The sequence below is a fragment of the Falco punctatus genome (genome assembly GCF_963210335.1).
Source record: "Falco punctatus genome assembly, chromosome: 2".
Taxonomy (NCBI): domain Eukaryota; kingdom Metazoa; phylum Chordata; class Aves; order Falconiformes; family Falconidae; genus Falco; species Falco punctatus.
Window position 1 is genome coordinate 88,888,546 of NC_137581.1, and position 17,085 is coordinate 88,905,630.

The window sequence follows — 17,085 nt, forward strand, 5'->3', positions numbered from 1 at the left end:
AAAAAAAAATCCCAACTTTAACGTCCCTCATGAAGCTGATACTATAATATGTATAAAGAGGTGAAGGTCCTTGGTTAAGGTAACCCAGTCATTGGTGGAGAACAAAGCTGAAATCTTCTTGCTTCAAACTCCCACATTCTGCACACTGCAGTCACCTCTTCCTTGAAATATACTGAAACCTCTCCAGTTCAGACAGTATTAACACATAACAGAATTATTTTATACAATTACTTAGACCAAACAGCAAGACACCCCAGAGACCTGAAACAAATTAAATTTTAAAGTAAAGTGCCATTTCCTTGCCTGTGCTTTAGAGAGGAAAAACTATGAACTTTTAGGTTTTCTGATGACATCCAGAAGTTTTCTTTTATTTTCTCTTCTTCTTTTTAAAGTTATTTTTAAAATAGAAAGCTATGAAGACTTCAACATAAACTGACTCATTTAGGAAAACCTAACATTTTGGTGCATTAAAATGAAATAAAATCTGAGCCTGCTTGCTCTATGTCAGCTCAGGGAGACAACACAACAGGCTTCCCTTAAGACAATGAAAGGAACAATGCTTCTGGGATTGGTTAAGAATTTTCCTTTTGTACCAGGTTCAACCATAGGTTAAACCAATGCCACACCTCACCTCTAAAATCCACCAACAGCAGATATCTAAGGAAGAGCATAAAAGAAAGCACAGAGTAAAAGTCTTCCAGAAGATTTTCCCAGCTTTGGGGAATAGCTCAAGGACCTTCTGAATCACTGTCTCTATGTAAAGTGGTGACAGATGCGTTACTACCCCCATCCCAATGAACTTCAAGTGCTTTCTGAACAAATGTAAACTTTTAGCATCTGCACCAGCCTGCAGAACAACTACACACTATACAAAAAAGTACCTTATTTTTCTTGAAAACACACACATACACACACACTTTTTTAATGCCTTCTAGTTTTTGTATCAGTAGAGACTAGGAGCAATCATTCTGCATTCACCTTTTCCATGCCACTCATGATTTTATAGATCTCCATCACATCAACTGCAAGCAAACTCTTTTCCAAACCACAGCTTGCATGAAAACCACTCCACATCTTTGCTGCCATTCTCTGAATCTCTTCCAGGTCCCTTTTGAAATGAGGGGGTGGAAGAAAATGGGACAAATGGTGAGGGAGATGAAACCAGTATTGCACGCTGTATTCAGGATACTAGATGAACATGAATTTATACAGAAACGAGATGGTATTTACCATTTTGTTCTCTGCTTCTTTCTTTCCTCAAGTTCTGTTTCCCTGAAGCACTACTGAGCATTTGAGTACTGAGCAGTGATTTCCAGAAAGATATTTATTATTATCCAAGAATTGTAATTTTATTTTTCACCAGTAAGTCACTACACACATTGTATGCAAAATTAAGATGGATTTTTTAGCATCTGCATCACTTAACATTACTTGGCACAGCAATCAGTCTTCCATTGTTAACTGTCAAGTCAACTTGGTATCACAAGGTCTTTCTGCAACTCTCCTCAAACAGTTCCTGCTTTTAGCAGCCCTGAGCAGCTCAGCACTGTCAAACTCTGCATTTCAGATTATCAGCTGTTAATGTCTCTGCTGGGAACAGTGACTGTTTATATTTGCCTCTGTTTCCAAAATTTGTTTTTGTTGCTCCTGCCAAGAAGTTTAACCTAACCATACCAGGATTCCTGGTACTTTGACAGATGTATTACAAATCAGAAGACAAATCAAAAAGTTGCTTGCTTCCCTTCTCACTGGCTCTTTAACAAGCTGTCCCAACATTACGCTCTGGCAATGGCTTCTACCCACTTTTCACAGGGATAACTCAGGTTTCGAATTATCACATTTCCTACCCTTCCAGTTTCCACAGCTCCACTTGGAGCACTATTGTCACCATCACCATATTGGTTACAAGTCAATAATGAAAGTCTGCAACTGTATACCTTTTCTGGCTTTCATTGCCTGGAGATTCTGGTTTGCTGGTGAAGCAAATTTGTTAGTAAGACACGACTTAAGTTTTCTCACTGGCATGGCCAAAGCTGAATCTGTATTTTGTACCTCAGTAATCCAGTCCTGATTCTGTATGACTATGTCAGTAGCTTAGTTTAAAGTTAAGGTATTTGAGTTACATGTGAAGAAATACATAAACTTTAGTTTTCCATTTTCCAAAACCTTGTTAAAATAAGATTTGACAATGTCTACTTTTAAAAGCTTTAGGTTTGGTGTTTGTTGTTTTTTTTAAAAACTTATTTCTGTCAATTTCTTTCCTACCATTTACTGGAGTATGCGGAAACGTCTTTGGTTGGTTGGTTGGTTTGCAGCTTGTTCTCTAAAGGATCGGATAACCTGAACACTATGTTCTTTCATGTTTGTCAGCTTTAACCCTTTCTTCAACTTAAAAATATATTCGCTATAATCTTTTCAAAAGTGCTAGAAGTCTGATTTCGTTTTTTCTTGGGTTTTTGTTTTTTTTTTTAAGATGAAACCTCAAATCCTTTTAAAATAACTTCATTTATTCTGGAGACCTCTCTTCTTTCACCAGTTCTCCAGCCATGGTGTTATATCCTCAACATCAATCCCACTCAGTGCCAAGCCCATCAAAACACTTCCCGTTGCTCTTGCAAGGAGGAGCTTTTATGCCCATGCAGGCAAACTAGAAAAACTTTGTGGGGAACTTCATGCCAACAGCAGTATATAACAGTACCTAAAATGTGTGCTCCAGTCCGTAATGCAGAAATGGAGAGTCCATTAAGGCATGCAGTTAGGGTTCATTTTGATCCAGCTTCGGATATCTAAAAGCCTGACACCCAATCTAAGCCAGTCACCCTATGATCCACTTATAGTAAGCGGAAGAAGAAAAAAGTATCTCTAAAAAGCAATTCACCAAACAGATTTTGGGATGAGCAAACACTGCTCTAGACTCTCTTAAAATAAGGGTATACCTACTGTCAGAGCAAGCTTTTTGGAAACAGTATGATCAATGTATCTGATCACTATCCTTGAGTTTTATTGTTACACAGATTAACAATGTAAATCACTATGTATTTAATACTGCAGAGTGAGAAAATTCCAAGAACTCAGAAATCTTTGGTGGATTTAATTTTGGTCTCTTGCACAACTGTTGCACTAGCAGTCCTAGTACCACTCAATCCTTGTCACGTATACATTACTTATGACAAACATTTCACAAGTGACATTAGAAAGCTAGACACTGTTCAACAAGACTGAGCTAATTCATCAGCAGGCGCTTCACCAGAAGAAGTTCTAATTTAGAACCTGACCTAACATAAACACCTGCCTTGTATATTCTGGAGTCAGCAGACACAAATGAGCCTCAATTACAAATGCTAGTTCTTTGCTTTGGTTTTGCAATTGAACCTAAGATTTATTTCTAAAATAGGAACGTGCTAATCTATTGCCTCACATTTTTTAAATAACTCAGTTTTAATAAACATGGAATAATTTTCTACTGAAAAAAGCTACTCAAGGATAGCACTGAGATCTTCAGGCACTCACTTATGTGAATACTGCAAATATCATTAGAGCCACCGTGAGGGAAAGCACAAAAACATTTCTGGAAAGGATAATGAATTGTTAGAGATCTTCCATTAAATTAATTCTTAGAGACAAAACCTATGCTCTGTGTGGAAAGCTGTTTATGCCGTATTTGCTTATTATGTGGCATATCTACCTTCCTATGAGACATCTGGGAGCAGTCTGACACAAACAGAGCCTTAAAATACACATCCAGGCAGGGGGAGGCACGGAGGGTGTCCTCACCCATTCCAAAACCCTCCTATTTAAAAGCATAATTGTTTCAGCTGTAACTATGAAAAGATTCTGTGTGCACAAAGAGAACACTTATGACTCAAAACATATTAAATGACTACATTTGAACTTTAAAACAATGTATTATACTAGAAAAACAAAGCATGGAAACTGCCAGATAGTATGGTATTTAGTTAAGGAATGCAAGTGCAACTGAAAAAACAAAGCCTGGAATGGGAGCAGCATCCCAACCTCAGCTGAGCAGAACACTCAAAAATAGACAACCATGAAAATAATGCATGATAAAAGTAACAGTGTGTTTTCTGCCACCTATTGGCATTTTTAGCTAACAATTAAGAAACAAAGGACTACACCACTTGCAAGGTACTGCTTCTGTTGTCTTATAAGGGAATGCACAGATGGTCCACCCAAACTAGCACTGAATAATGATATCTGAAGCAAGTTTCTTTATGCAATTGTTTCTGTCTAATGCAGTTATTGTTGCAGAACATGTTGATCTTTGCTAGTCACAAAATACAGTTGAAAAAAGACTGAAAACTCCTGCTTAAACTAAAACCAATAGCTTGGGATAAAATAAGCATTCAAATTCAAGAGCTTACTATTATACTTGTTTTCAGCTACTAACAAATAAAGGTCAAAACATACAACTTTCACTGAACAGTGTAATAAACTCAACAAACTTTATTTTAAAAAAGATCTACGTTGTTGCCTACAATAAAAAACCCAAACATGATACTAACTACATGTCCCTTCAATTCATATAGAAAACAATTAATGTCACTTGTGTAGACTTCCTACCAGTTATAATTAACATTAAAGAGGTCTTTTCTTCTTTGTCACCTCTCTATTCAGGCCTTATTTGCTTTTGTTTGTACTTCGTATCTGTTAATCTCTCTTAACAAATGACAACAATAACTGTTGCTATTATGCATGGAAATTAAACATGTAGATAACTGTGTGAAGGGAGTTATTTCTGAAAAAAGCAGTATCAGAAACATGTAGCTCTTTATGTCTCTTGTTTTGCTTTAATAATTAAGCCATAGCCTTGATTTATTTTAAACAAAAAACTTTTCCATGGACGTGCATGTTGTAATCAATTTCAATACATGCATTATGTTCTGATTCAATTTGTTCAAGTGCGTTATTGTTAACCCTTATTTGATCCATGCCTGTCATCTTCACTGACCAAACAAAACCAATCCTTCATTTCCCAGCAGCTATCACTGAGTCTGTAAATTTATTTGCAATAGATCAAACAAAATCGTAATAGGAAACCTTCGGGTTTGTTCTACTTGGGTATCTGCAACACTGTGGGAAATGAAATACAAGTTGATAGGGGGAAAAAAAAAAGGCAACTAGCATTTCCAAACATTCTGTCTACAAATGCTTAGTTCATTTATAAATATAAAAAATGTATGCAAAAAAACCCCTGAAGTAAATGCACAATATAAAAGAAAATCCCTGAAGAGCACTATGTCCACAAACTGTAGCTAATGGGGAGAAATTTGCAAGTCAAAAGTAATTTTCTTTCTTTGTAAGTCTGTTCTTGAGAATTAGCCTCTCACATTCTAGTGATCAACAAGCATTATAAATATTACCCCAAAATACAGAGGCAAGTGGTTTTGGAACAGCCTTTCAAACAGAAGTTGCAGGAGTCAACAACATGCATTTATTCAGCTTTATTTTAATAGTTTTTACAAATTACATTTCACAATGTAGCTTGGTTGCCTGCCACAGTAGAGGACTGGATGTGCTTGTCTATGACACTTCAGTTCTGTATCTCTTCCTGTCTTCAGACAGTCTGGATGCTGACTACAATGCTTTAAAAGTTCACATGGAATGAAAACGTGAAAGTAAAAGTAAAAAGAAAAAAAGCTGCAAACACTGAAAACTATTCAGAGGCCGCTATCAGTCACTTAGGAGTTGAATTTAAAATGTCATTAGTGCTTGCTTCTCTACAATCTTACTCTCCATTGAAAACAATCTTAACGTGGATTTTTGGAAATGGGATCTTGGTGGATGATGTTCAACCTCCAGATGGCTGAGATACCTAAACTCAAGCACACTGGATCCACAATCCATGGCTTCCTCACTGCAGAGCTGAAATTATCACCTTATATCATCATACTTGCCAGAAGGGAAGTGTAGGAACACAACCTGGACACGCTTTCCTAGTCAACCAGCATAAGCTTGCCTGCTGTTCATGTCACTGATCAGCAAATCAGCTTTTGGAAGGCTAAATGTGAGAGAGAACACAACAAAAAAATTCTGATTCAGGCATCATTGTGAGTTACTAATCAAGCCACTCTAACTTCAAACTGACCTCCCCTTGCAGACTGCTCTTACAAAAGCATATTATTTCCACTAATTCCAAGACCAGAAGCTTCAAACCCCATTTTCCTGCCAATGTCATTATTATGGGTAGCGTTGCCTAACAAGACAAATCTGGTTGAAGTGGCTTTAAAACCCTGGAAGGATGAGGTTCCACATACTGCATTACTGGGTAAACTATCCAATCTACTGATACCCCCATGCAATGTTAAAAGAGAGATGATTTTATGAAATATTTTATATGAAGTTTCTTGTGGCAACAGTGGACTTGACTCAGTGACCTGAAAGTTACCAGTTCCACCTGCAATAACTGTTCTACATCACAGGTGTGTTCTCCCTGTTCCACCTGTGCCTTCTGTAAATATCTGAATTGTTTGGGGGAGCAGACAGACAAATGATCCTCAGTAGTATACAGCATCCCAGGAATTAGAATTTGAGCCAAAATCTCTGTTTGCACATCCTTTGACAAGTGTTTTGACTCCTAGTAGTAGCTACACCTTTTGAGAACTACAGCACAACTTTACATTTGAAACACCATAGGTGGCATCAATATCAACTTAAAGATGAGCTATTGCTTGCTTTAAAGTTAGGAAAGTTTTTCTGCTGTGCACCAGAAGCCTGATTACTTTTAAGTAATTTCAACTTCAAATCTGCTTTTTTGCCTGCTCAGAACAAAGAAATACTCTAGTAATAACACTGACTTGATCCAATGCACTCACACCACCTTGGTGAGATCTCAGCAGCAATGAAAATCTGAATGACACTGTGAGAACTAGTGTCATACACTGGAATTTCAGGAGACAGCACAGACTTGAGTGACATCTACCTGCCACTGCTACAATCCCAAGAAGAAATCCCCTCAGGTCAGCGATGCTATCATAAGTAGTGAAATGAGATTTCACACGGGAAGCTTTACCCATTTAGTGATGTGAAGTCCAGCATAACTCAGGTTCCACTGGCAACATCACAGTTTTTAATGGGGAAATGTGCCTGGTAAAATCCTCAGAAGACCCCTCTTATAAAGAAACCAATTCTACTGCTGCTAGACACAAGAAAGGGACAGACTCACTGAATTTTTGAAAGGGTTTGTCAAGATGGAGGACTTGATGAGGCTAGGATTGGCATAATCAGAAGCACACTTCTCATCTGCAGGAAAAGTAACTCTTGGTGGTATCATGGTGCCTGCCTGCTTCATATACCTTCTGCAGCTGCTTCATCCTGGTTGTCCTTCCAAAGCTAGTACAAAAGATACATCAGACAGCTCCTTGATCAGTCTTATGGATGGAGTAATTTATCAGTGAGACTAGCAATGTAGACTCAGTGGAGAACACTTTGATCAGGACGGCTCCACACAGGCGATATCTTAAGACATCTGACAAGTCTATGCATCTCCTAGACAGCCTGAGCAGAGACAGCCATTCCTTTGGAACTCGTCAGTACTAATAGGAACAGCCTGGAGACGGAACCATCTGAACTTATAAAAGACTGGATCAACATATGAAAGGAACATCTCGTGATATCAAAAACCCTACCTCTTGGTCACCCACCCTGTTTGGGCAGGGGAAAGAAAAGACAAGTAAATTCTTCATCATGGTGATATCTGGAGATAATTTTGCCAGAAAGAAATTTGAGGGAAAACAAAAAGAATACCTTGTCACAGAAGATCACTATATATAGAAAATGAACCATCAGGCTTCCTTCCTTCCTTCCTTCCTCATCCCCCAGCAAAATGACCACCATCAGAAATGAAGCCCTTATAAAAAATCATGCAACCACCAACTTCCCAGAGGGAACAGACTTTTTTTTAGCTCTATAAAAGACTACTACCAAAGTTAGCTCTGGAAATTGAAGGTGGGCCTGCAGCTTCACAGATGTAGCATCCCACCTAGTTTGACATTCTTCCTATCAATGATGATATCCATGATAAGGAATGAACCAGCATACTCTCTTGACAAGAATCACACAAATCAACCCTAAAATCCAGAGTAATGGAGTCAGAAGCAATCATTGATGCAGAATTCTGGGTCAGCAACTTCTTCAGGACCCTGCAAAGCTTGATATCCCACAAGCAAACCAGACACCAAGCACTAATAAAATAATGTATTTGTGAGACCATGAGAAAGATCATTTATCTTTGAAGGAAATCTAGGGGACCTGCAATGCCTCTTCAATAAGTAGGTTCAGACATCTCTAAATCTTAAAGTAGTTTACGTATATTAATTGTTATCAATACACTAGTCATTCCAAACTTTTTTCCACTTTGTCAAAATTTCAACAAGAAATTACTGGAAAAGCTCTCCACTTCTTTAATACATTACCACAAAGAGATCAAATTGTACTGGGTCAGAAGCCCTAATGTTAGGTTCAAAAGATCCCTTACTAGAGAAAAGATATGTCCAAATTTCATCCTAGAATTTCAAAATGTAGAAGAATTTCACAATGAAGAGTATGTGCAAGTTCGCTTGAACTGCCAGGCATAATTGAAACTTTAAATCAATTATCAAATTATTCAAATTAATAAATCTAAAAAATATCTTAAAACTAAGTTATATAACATATTTATACTCAAAGTTGATGACCTTTGAGGATATTTTAAGGCTTTATACTGCCATCCTAACTGTAACATTTAATTACCTCACAATAATAAATGCCTTTGATATTTTCACAGACTCTTCAAATAAATTATTTCATAAAAGGAGCTGGGTTAAGAGTCTATTACTGATGCTGGCTGACTAGAGCTTCTGTCTTTTTATTTTGAGTGGGATAGGTACCATCTCAAACATGCTGGCAAGCTTGTTCTAGCTGAAGGGGAAGATATTGCAGCAGATGCTCAGAGTGGTGAAGCATCTTAGGTTTACATAAATTCCTTTATAAATTTATCCTACATCTTAAAACCCTTACCCAGGGAATGTTTATTCTGTGTTCTCTGGTATTTTGTTAGGAGTTGTGTACATTTGGCTTTAAAATCCAAGAAACAATGCAAACAGTTTTAGTAACTATTATAGTAATGATGACTGAAATTTGTTCCTGAAATTTATACGTAAAGCTAACTATAGAGCATTAAGAGACCTGATTATAGATCCAGTGTGGTATATGACTATTTGGATCACAAGTAAAGATGAGGAACTATTTTATCAACTCACTCTTGGCCACTGACTTCACATTAATTTTTCTTTTTCTATACAATAAATATTGCAGCCAGCTCCTCATCCAGAAAAAACAGGTTACATTTCCCAGTATGAGTATTTTTAGATTCTGATGCTACCTGACCATCCCATTTAGGTGAAAAAGTAAACAGGAACCAGGCAGTTCACACTCCATTTCATGCTGCCTCACTTCAATGGAAGTTGAAGATACGATTTCAATTTCTTTTCAGAGCACTTCCTCATTTTCAGAGCTTCTTGAGTTTTGGCCTATATACCTGATCTGAATTCAGCTGTGGGATGGAGTGGACAAAAAACTCTTATAAAGAAAGGAAATTCCTTTCCTGGATGGTTCATTCTGCTCCTCTTGAATTCAGCCTTATCCAGAATGATTAATATATAGATGCAATCTTTCAGGAAAAATACAAAACTGTCTCTTAAAAGCAAAGAATATTAACAAGGCAATATGAAATGCTGTTAAAGTGTACTACTTGAAAGCAGTACAGAACCTGGAGATGGTTGGTCTTATATCCAGCGTTATTACCACTGGAACCACACTAAAGGATGTTATCAAATTGAAGCGTCTTGGCCAATAACTTCCTAGTGGAAGGCAAATGATTGCTTTACTGCCCAATGAGACAGTACTGCTGGTAAAAGAGAAGGACACCCTCTCCAAAATACTATCTATTGAAAGCTCCTGTTCTCAGAGACACTTGTATCTGTTGCCTCAGTTCCCCACTGGAAAGCTGCCAGCCCAAACTGACTCAAAGGCAACTGGAGTCAACAGGAGCCACACGAAGGACCAGATTGCGACGGTTCAAAGCAACTAGACAAACTGTGTAACTGGGGGCAAGGTAGCTACACTAACTTGCTACCTTAAAGAAAGCATGATAGGAAATCAATACTACCTAAGTTTCTCAGAAGAACACAAAATGTCCTTCTACCTTGAAAAGGCTGATGATACTAGAACAACAGAACTGAAAATCTTTTTGAAAGAAACTACTCAAGACTGAAAGAAAACTTCATTAATCTCTAGAAAATATCACTCTCAGCAGTAACTGTCACACCAGTTTGACCATTAAAAAGTCTTGGGGCATGTGTGTGTGTGTGAAAGCAAGAGATAACAGAAGCAAGAAATACACTCTACCCCCCTAAAAAGAACCCAAATGTTCAAGCTAATGTAAAAAATGTTTTAAACAAAACTATCAAACAAGACAGAAGTGAAAAATATCTTGTATGTCAATGTAAGAGTTTTACATATTATTAAAAATTGATTTTTTTAAAAAAGTAAGACATCTTTAAATGTACAGTCATGTCATTTCATACAAGTTATTTCAAACTTATTGATCTCATTTGTGCAAAGACGAGGCTCTATCATCAGCCTGCTGAAAGGATAATAGAGCACTCCAAACCTTTATGATAGGTTTGATGCAAACAGTGGCCCTCACTTAAACACATGTAATAGCACCACAAGTGGACAAATTCCCACCTTAACAGTTGTACATTATAAACTAAATTAGCAAGTATGTTCTGCTTTACTTCACATCAAAGCCAATACCTTGGTCTTCTTATCCTCAGTAAAATAAGGTTCTAGGCACCAAAATACGTGCCTAAAACATTAATAAGTAGGGCACAAGTGTTCATACTGCTCACAAAGTGAACAGCAATTACCAACTATTTCATGTAAGACAATCTGAAAACAGCTAAACTGGATTTCAAGCAAGCAGCTGGGAGAAGACATAACTTAAAATGACTACATATGGAAAACTACATTGAGAAAAGGATCAGTGAAAGATGTCTTATATATTTCTGTATGGAGAGCTAAAACTTCTAGAAGGATACTCAAGTCCATTCTGCAAAATATTCTCCCTATTCATACAACTCAAAGCAAGCCACATTCTTAGGCTACAATAGGTCACAACATGCAGTACCTTGCTTCAGAACAAATTCTGATTTGTCTGTCAACTAACCACAAAAAGCTCATACAGCTCATCCGTGTATTGCTTGTTAAAGAATCTAGCAACATACAAACAGCAAGAACTCCAGATTTCTTCAAACCCATGCTTCTGCTTTGGTCAGAAAGCTAAAAACACTCTACTCTCCCCCCACCCCCCAGCCTCTTCTTCCACTCTTCCCTCTCCCATCAACATTTGTACAGTCCTTTAATTTTTTCCTCTGTCACAGACTTGTCTTGCAGGAAGTTCAATATGACACTAGATGTAATACAGAACACACAGATTTTACGCATGTATATGGCAGTAACAGTAAGGTTTGTCAACTCAAGTATACATTTCAAGTTCAAGAGACAAAAAGATTGTTTATGTGAAACATATATCTTTGTAATATGGTTATGAATATTTCTAAATACTGAAGGAGTTAATACAGTTGTGAAAACTTTAAAAATGATAATGCACATAAATACATAGATACGTAAGTTTAAAGGAGCTCAAAGGAGTTAAAGGTAATGGCAGAGAAAGTGGTCTCAATGGTCTGGTCACCTTAAACTAGAAAAGTTTAAAGCATCACTAAGCAGTGTTTGTTCATTTAAGTTTAATTATTTTCTCCTTGAGAATGGCACTAATGAAACTGAATATCTTTCATGGTTTCGAAGAGCAGTCTGAATGGTCTGTAAACAGGACTGGGGGCAGACAAGAGAACTGGCTGAGCCGGGGGGTTGCTAGGTGATGCAGAATGTAAACCCACAAACTTGTTAAGGTTTACTTTGCTTTCATGCTGCTCTCACACAGGCTCTCCAAACTTTTAAGAATTAATTTCCAGGTAGCTATTTAAAAACAAAAAGTAGAATAATTAAAAAAGAAAACCCCTTAATCCTCCTCACCTCTTCCCTCGCCCCCTGCCCCCAATAAGAAAAAATAGGAAAGAGGAAAGGAAATTCACAGCATTAAAGTGCAGGAAATCCATCACAGTGTTTTGAATATGACAACGGGAAGAGGATCCTTCCCTCCAAGTATTTGTATGCAATTGTTGAGGCTGGTGATTATGAAGAAATTTTAGCATTTTCAGGTTGATTTTTACTTTTTTAACTGTAAATAAAAATGATTTCTGGAGAAATACATCGGCCCTTTCAAGTACTTAAACTGAAAATAAAGTTGTATTTACTAATATTTCCACTGCAGATTACAAAAGCAAACTTTTCAGTGTAGCCATGTGGTTTTTTTACCCCCATCCTTTTCAGAGCTGTGGTTATTATTTTTTTTTATTTTTTTCTAAAGTATCTGATCAGAGATTGTCCGGTAAGAGCACTTTATTAGATCATCAGTCAGAGGGTTTTACAAGCACCAAGAGCTATGGGCTCAAATGCAGCACATCAGTTTTAATAGCTGAAGGTCTAATAGTAAACTGCAGATACTGCTGAGAACTTTCCATGCACTGAACTCTTGAAAAAGCACCATCTCTCAAGCTTAAATGCAGCTGCCTCTTTCAATGCCGCAAATGGGTAAATTTGACAAAAAAGCCACCATTAAGACTACATGAAAGGCTCAAGACAACATCCTTTCAATGCTTTGTACTTCAGTAATCAGATGTACTTACTCACCCCCTCCCCCAAACCCGATCAAGAACTATTTCTGAATGGTAGGAAATAATTCCACTTTGTACATCTTTTAGTTAATCAAGACTTTCTATTCAGCAATTTGACCTTTTGTTCAAAACAGGATTATCAGTTTTTTCGCCAGTTACCAAGGGCGACTCGCATGGTGAACATAATTGCAATAATTTGCAAAACACCATGGCAACCCACATTACAACTAGGTAAATACTGGTCTTTTGTGCTACATTGTTATTTTCAGAGATGCTGAAGTCAAAGAACGAATGACAAATGAACACAAAATTTATATTTGCTTTGTCTCAAAAGAGAAGAAAATTGATAACAAGAATTGGGGGGAAACCGACTACAGCTGTAATTTCTAACTTGATTAATTAGGATGGTAACAGTCCTTAACAGTATATTCAACAAACAGCCCTGACTTAATCTCTCCACCCACCTCTCTCTCTTTCTACACTACTACCACTAACCCCCACCCCAGACAAATTTTTTCAGCTAGGAGAACAAACAACTCCATTTGCTCTTTTCTTCAACTTAATGGAATCCTTAATTACAGAATATTGTTCTCCTGTTCTTCATTACACTGAAAACTGAAAGTGAGAGAGAGAGGGAGGAGGAGGAAGACGGTGCCAAGCAGACAGGGTAGCTGCAGTCATCTTATCTGCCTTTGCTTTTTCTGTTCATAGCAGACCTAAAGATGAGATGGCATTTTTTTGTAATTTCCACTCCCCCCCCCCCCCCTCAAATACTAGCAACTGTTGAATAGTGGATAATTAAGTAAACTATTTAGTGCTCAAGTTCTCTCACTAGCAGCATTAGTAAGACATGAAAGCTTAAGTCATGATTAAAATCCAAAATAGAGAGAAAGCAACTGCTTAAAAAGAAATTTCTTAACGTTATCAGATCAGGTGGTTTCTAACAGAATACCTACTGTATTAAAACATTTACCTATGAATAGTATTATATACTTAATAAATGATGACTTTAAACTTATTTTCTTTATAATTGTAAATAACTTATTGTTACAGTTCTATTAAGACTTCAAGAAACCACATTCAAACCAATTACTTCAGAAATATGTTACAAATACATAGAAATAATTTTGCCTAAGAAAAAAACTGCTGAAAAACGTCTAATACATGTTACTAATTGACTTCACAAGAAATTGTGTGTTGTATATTACCGGAGCATGAGTACAGTGCCGAAACATTTATTATGCCACAGTGAACTAACTAAATGGCTGAGAGCTTAATTTTCATTATACCCTTAATAAAAACAAGTTATATCTCTACATAGGCCAAATTCTGCCATCAGATGTATGCATATGGTTCCTATAAAATGCAATGACACCTTTTAGCAATGGATGTTCACATAGAGAGTACATGAAAAATACATTAAGCTGCAAGAAGCATGCAATCAGAAGCTGGTGTAATCCTCATTTCAGTTCCCTGTACATACAAATCGCACGTCAATTTACAGTTAAAGGACCACATCTGTATTTTAATTCTCATTAAAGGACTAGATTACCATTAGGATAAAACAGGCTTGCGAAGTAAACAAGGTGACTGCTGCATGCCTACGTATTGTGAACACTGGACAGCGTGTAGTAAAATGGAAGAAATGAAAACAAAGTGCTAAAGGCAACTGAATCTGGCCCCAGGGAGCTGAAACGCGTTACCGTCTCTGCTATACAGATTCTCCATGCTGCTGGACAAGCCACTTCCAGATTACTGAAAGGACTCACAAGTAACGATCACCTGAGGAATCATTTTTTTTCCAGTGAAATCTGAAGGTCTACACTGCTGAAGTTTGAGGGGACCCAACCGTAACCTGAAAGCTGTGCTTCAGGCAGTTACACACTACCATGCATCCTAAAAAATCAGGTTCCTTGCTTCACAAATTAGGCACCAAAACTTACAGACACATTTGATGTTCATTCTCCTATGCCTCATTTCTCTGCAAAATAAAAATATTAATTTGCCTCCTTGCTTTACACAGCTCTTGTAAAGATGTTCTTTAAGAGCCACTTGATCCTACTGTGAAGTGTGCCACAGAAAACTCCATGAGAAAGATAAATAATTCTACACAAAGTTTCAGAGAGTGTACTTAGTAAGGTAAAGGGCATCCACTAAGCAATGGGTAGAAACAAATACAGACCAGCTGCTAATGAGCGCTGTCCAACCTATAGGCTGCTATGTACTGCAAAAAAGACAGAATGGGATAACATCATACATAAATGACCTGGATTAAACTTAAGTAAGCAGTATTCTTCCTAGGAATCAGAATCCCTCTTCTATATTTAAATTAAAAAAAAAATAACAAATTCCATCTTTCTGCCCATTCTTCAAAATAGAGTTTAAAGGAATTCACAGATTTTGCTGCTTGAAATAGAGTAACCCATAATAACAGTGAATTTCCACCTCCTCTGCAAGCCACATTTTGCCCAGTATTTGTCAATAGCAGAGGCAGGCAAAGACTGAAGTATTTTCTCATCCTTTTCTTATTAGAGCAATCATACTCAAATACAGTTGCTTGCTTTTCTTGTCCAAATTTTCACAGGCAATCTTCATCCATGCCTGCCTCCTCATGCTATTTCAAGCACACATGCCCAGCTAGGTGCTTATCCGACAGATACCACATTTGAATATTCTTATTCAGCCAATTCCACTCCATTCAGCTTCTTTGCTTTTAGTTTCCTCTATATCTGCCCAGGTCCAGCTCCAGTCTCATATGCCAGTGCTAGTCTCTTTACTCACCTGTACTCGATTCTTGCAATCATACTTGGTGGGGTTATGTTTGGCTTTTTGTTTTTTCATTTTGGGTTGGGTGGGGTTTTTTTGGTTTTGTTGGTTTTGTTTTGTGTTTTAAATCATGCCTATCTCCTGCTCCATACTAAAAAACTTTCTTAAATGTTTACAGAATTAGCAAATCTAGATGGATTTTCATAGGATGACAAAAGACAACCAGTAGAAAAGAGGAAGGAAGGGTGAAATATACACTCTTCCTTACAGCCAAATGTAAACACTTCAAAGCAATAATTTTTCTGGTCAAAGAGATGTCTATCATCGCTTAATGATTCTATAAGAGAGAGAAAATACAGAAGGTGGAATCAATGAGAAACCAATTTGGCACTGTTTTAAAGGAATCTTTAATTAGAATTATCATGGTACATACTACCATGTCCACATTGCAAGAGCATATCTGGAAGGATATGTATCTGCCAGGAATTTATTATTGGCTAACATTTTATTAATAACAAAAGCACATAATACCAATACCACCTGCATTTCAAGTATGACAAGGTCACCTGAACAACTTGTTTAACACTGCATTTACTGCAATTATCACGCTATAGCAAGTGATTATAATTCAAGAACTTTCATGCCTGTGGGCTTCAATTAAACTGATTTACATTACATCAGATTTTCCCCTTTCCCATTCATTCCCCCTCAGACAACCACTACTGTGCATAAATGTAGCTGCTCGCTGGACCACACTAGGCAGGTTCATATATCAAGATGTGTACACTTCAACTGCAACTTCAGGTTTTATAACACTTTGATTTTGAATAATTAAAATATATCTGTAGCATACTTTATTCTGAGACAATAAAGATATACTGCTCTATTTAACTCCACCTTAAATGACTCAATTTTCTTCCTGCTGCTGTTATTCAATTGAACTGAGCATCAAGCAAGACACTCAAAAGTCTCAAAAAACCTTCTGGTAAGCATTCTGAGATGGTCAGGCTTGCTTACTCATTAGCCTCCCTTCGGCTACACCACCACAGAAATGTAACTACTTTCAACACGTGCCCACAGCTCTTTCCTGCAGTCCTCTTGGGTCTCTCTCAAACTTTCCCTTAGACCTGCCTATCCTTTTTGGGAAAAGAGCACTTGTTCTGCCTCCCCCCAGCCTTGACTTAGTTTACCTTTCCCACTACAGTCAGATTGAATAGTTCTTCATTTCTTTAGGAGAGAGCAATTTCTTCAGCAACATCTGATACCCATGCCATAGCAATCTCCATGTTAATAACATCTTTTGAGGGAAAATTTCCATACATGGCACACTGTCCAGATGCAGACCAGAGATCGTGACAAGAAAAGTCAGAGGGGGGTGGAATTTTGAGAGACAGAGTTTATAGCCTTTGCTATTAAGTTTTTCAAGGGCTTATATAATTGAGCATATTGACTACTTGCCATGAAGAACAGTGTGGTGGGTTGATCTTGGCTGCCTGCCAGGTGCCCACCAAGCTGCTCCATC

General features: G+C 37.4%; 1 protein-coding gene across 2 annotated transcripts in view; it reads right to left on the bottom strand.

Annotated features, from left to right (window-relative positions):
• POLA1 (DNA polymerase alpha 1, catalytic subunit) overlaps nucleotides 1-17,085 on the bottom strand; it is a 215,053-nt gene that overhangs the window by 66,897 nt on the left and 131,071 nt on the right. The gene's annotated exons all lie outside the window — the stretch shown is intronic.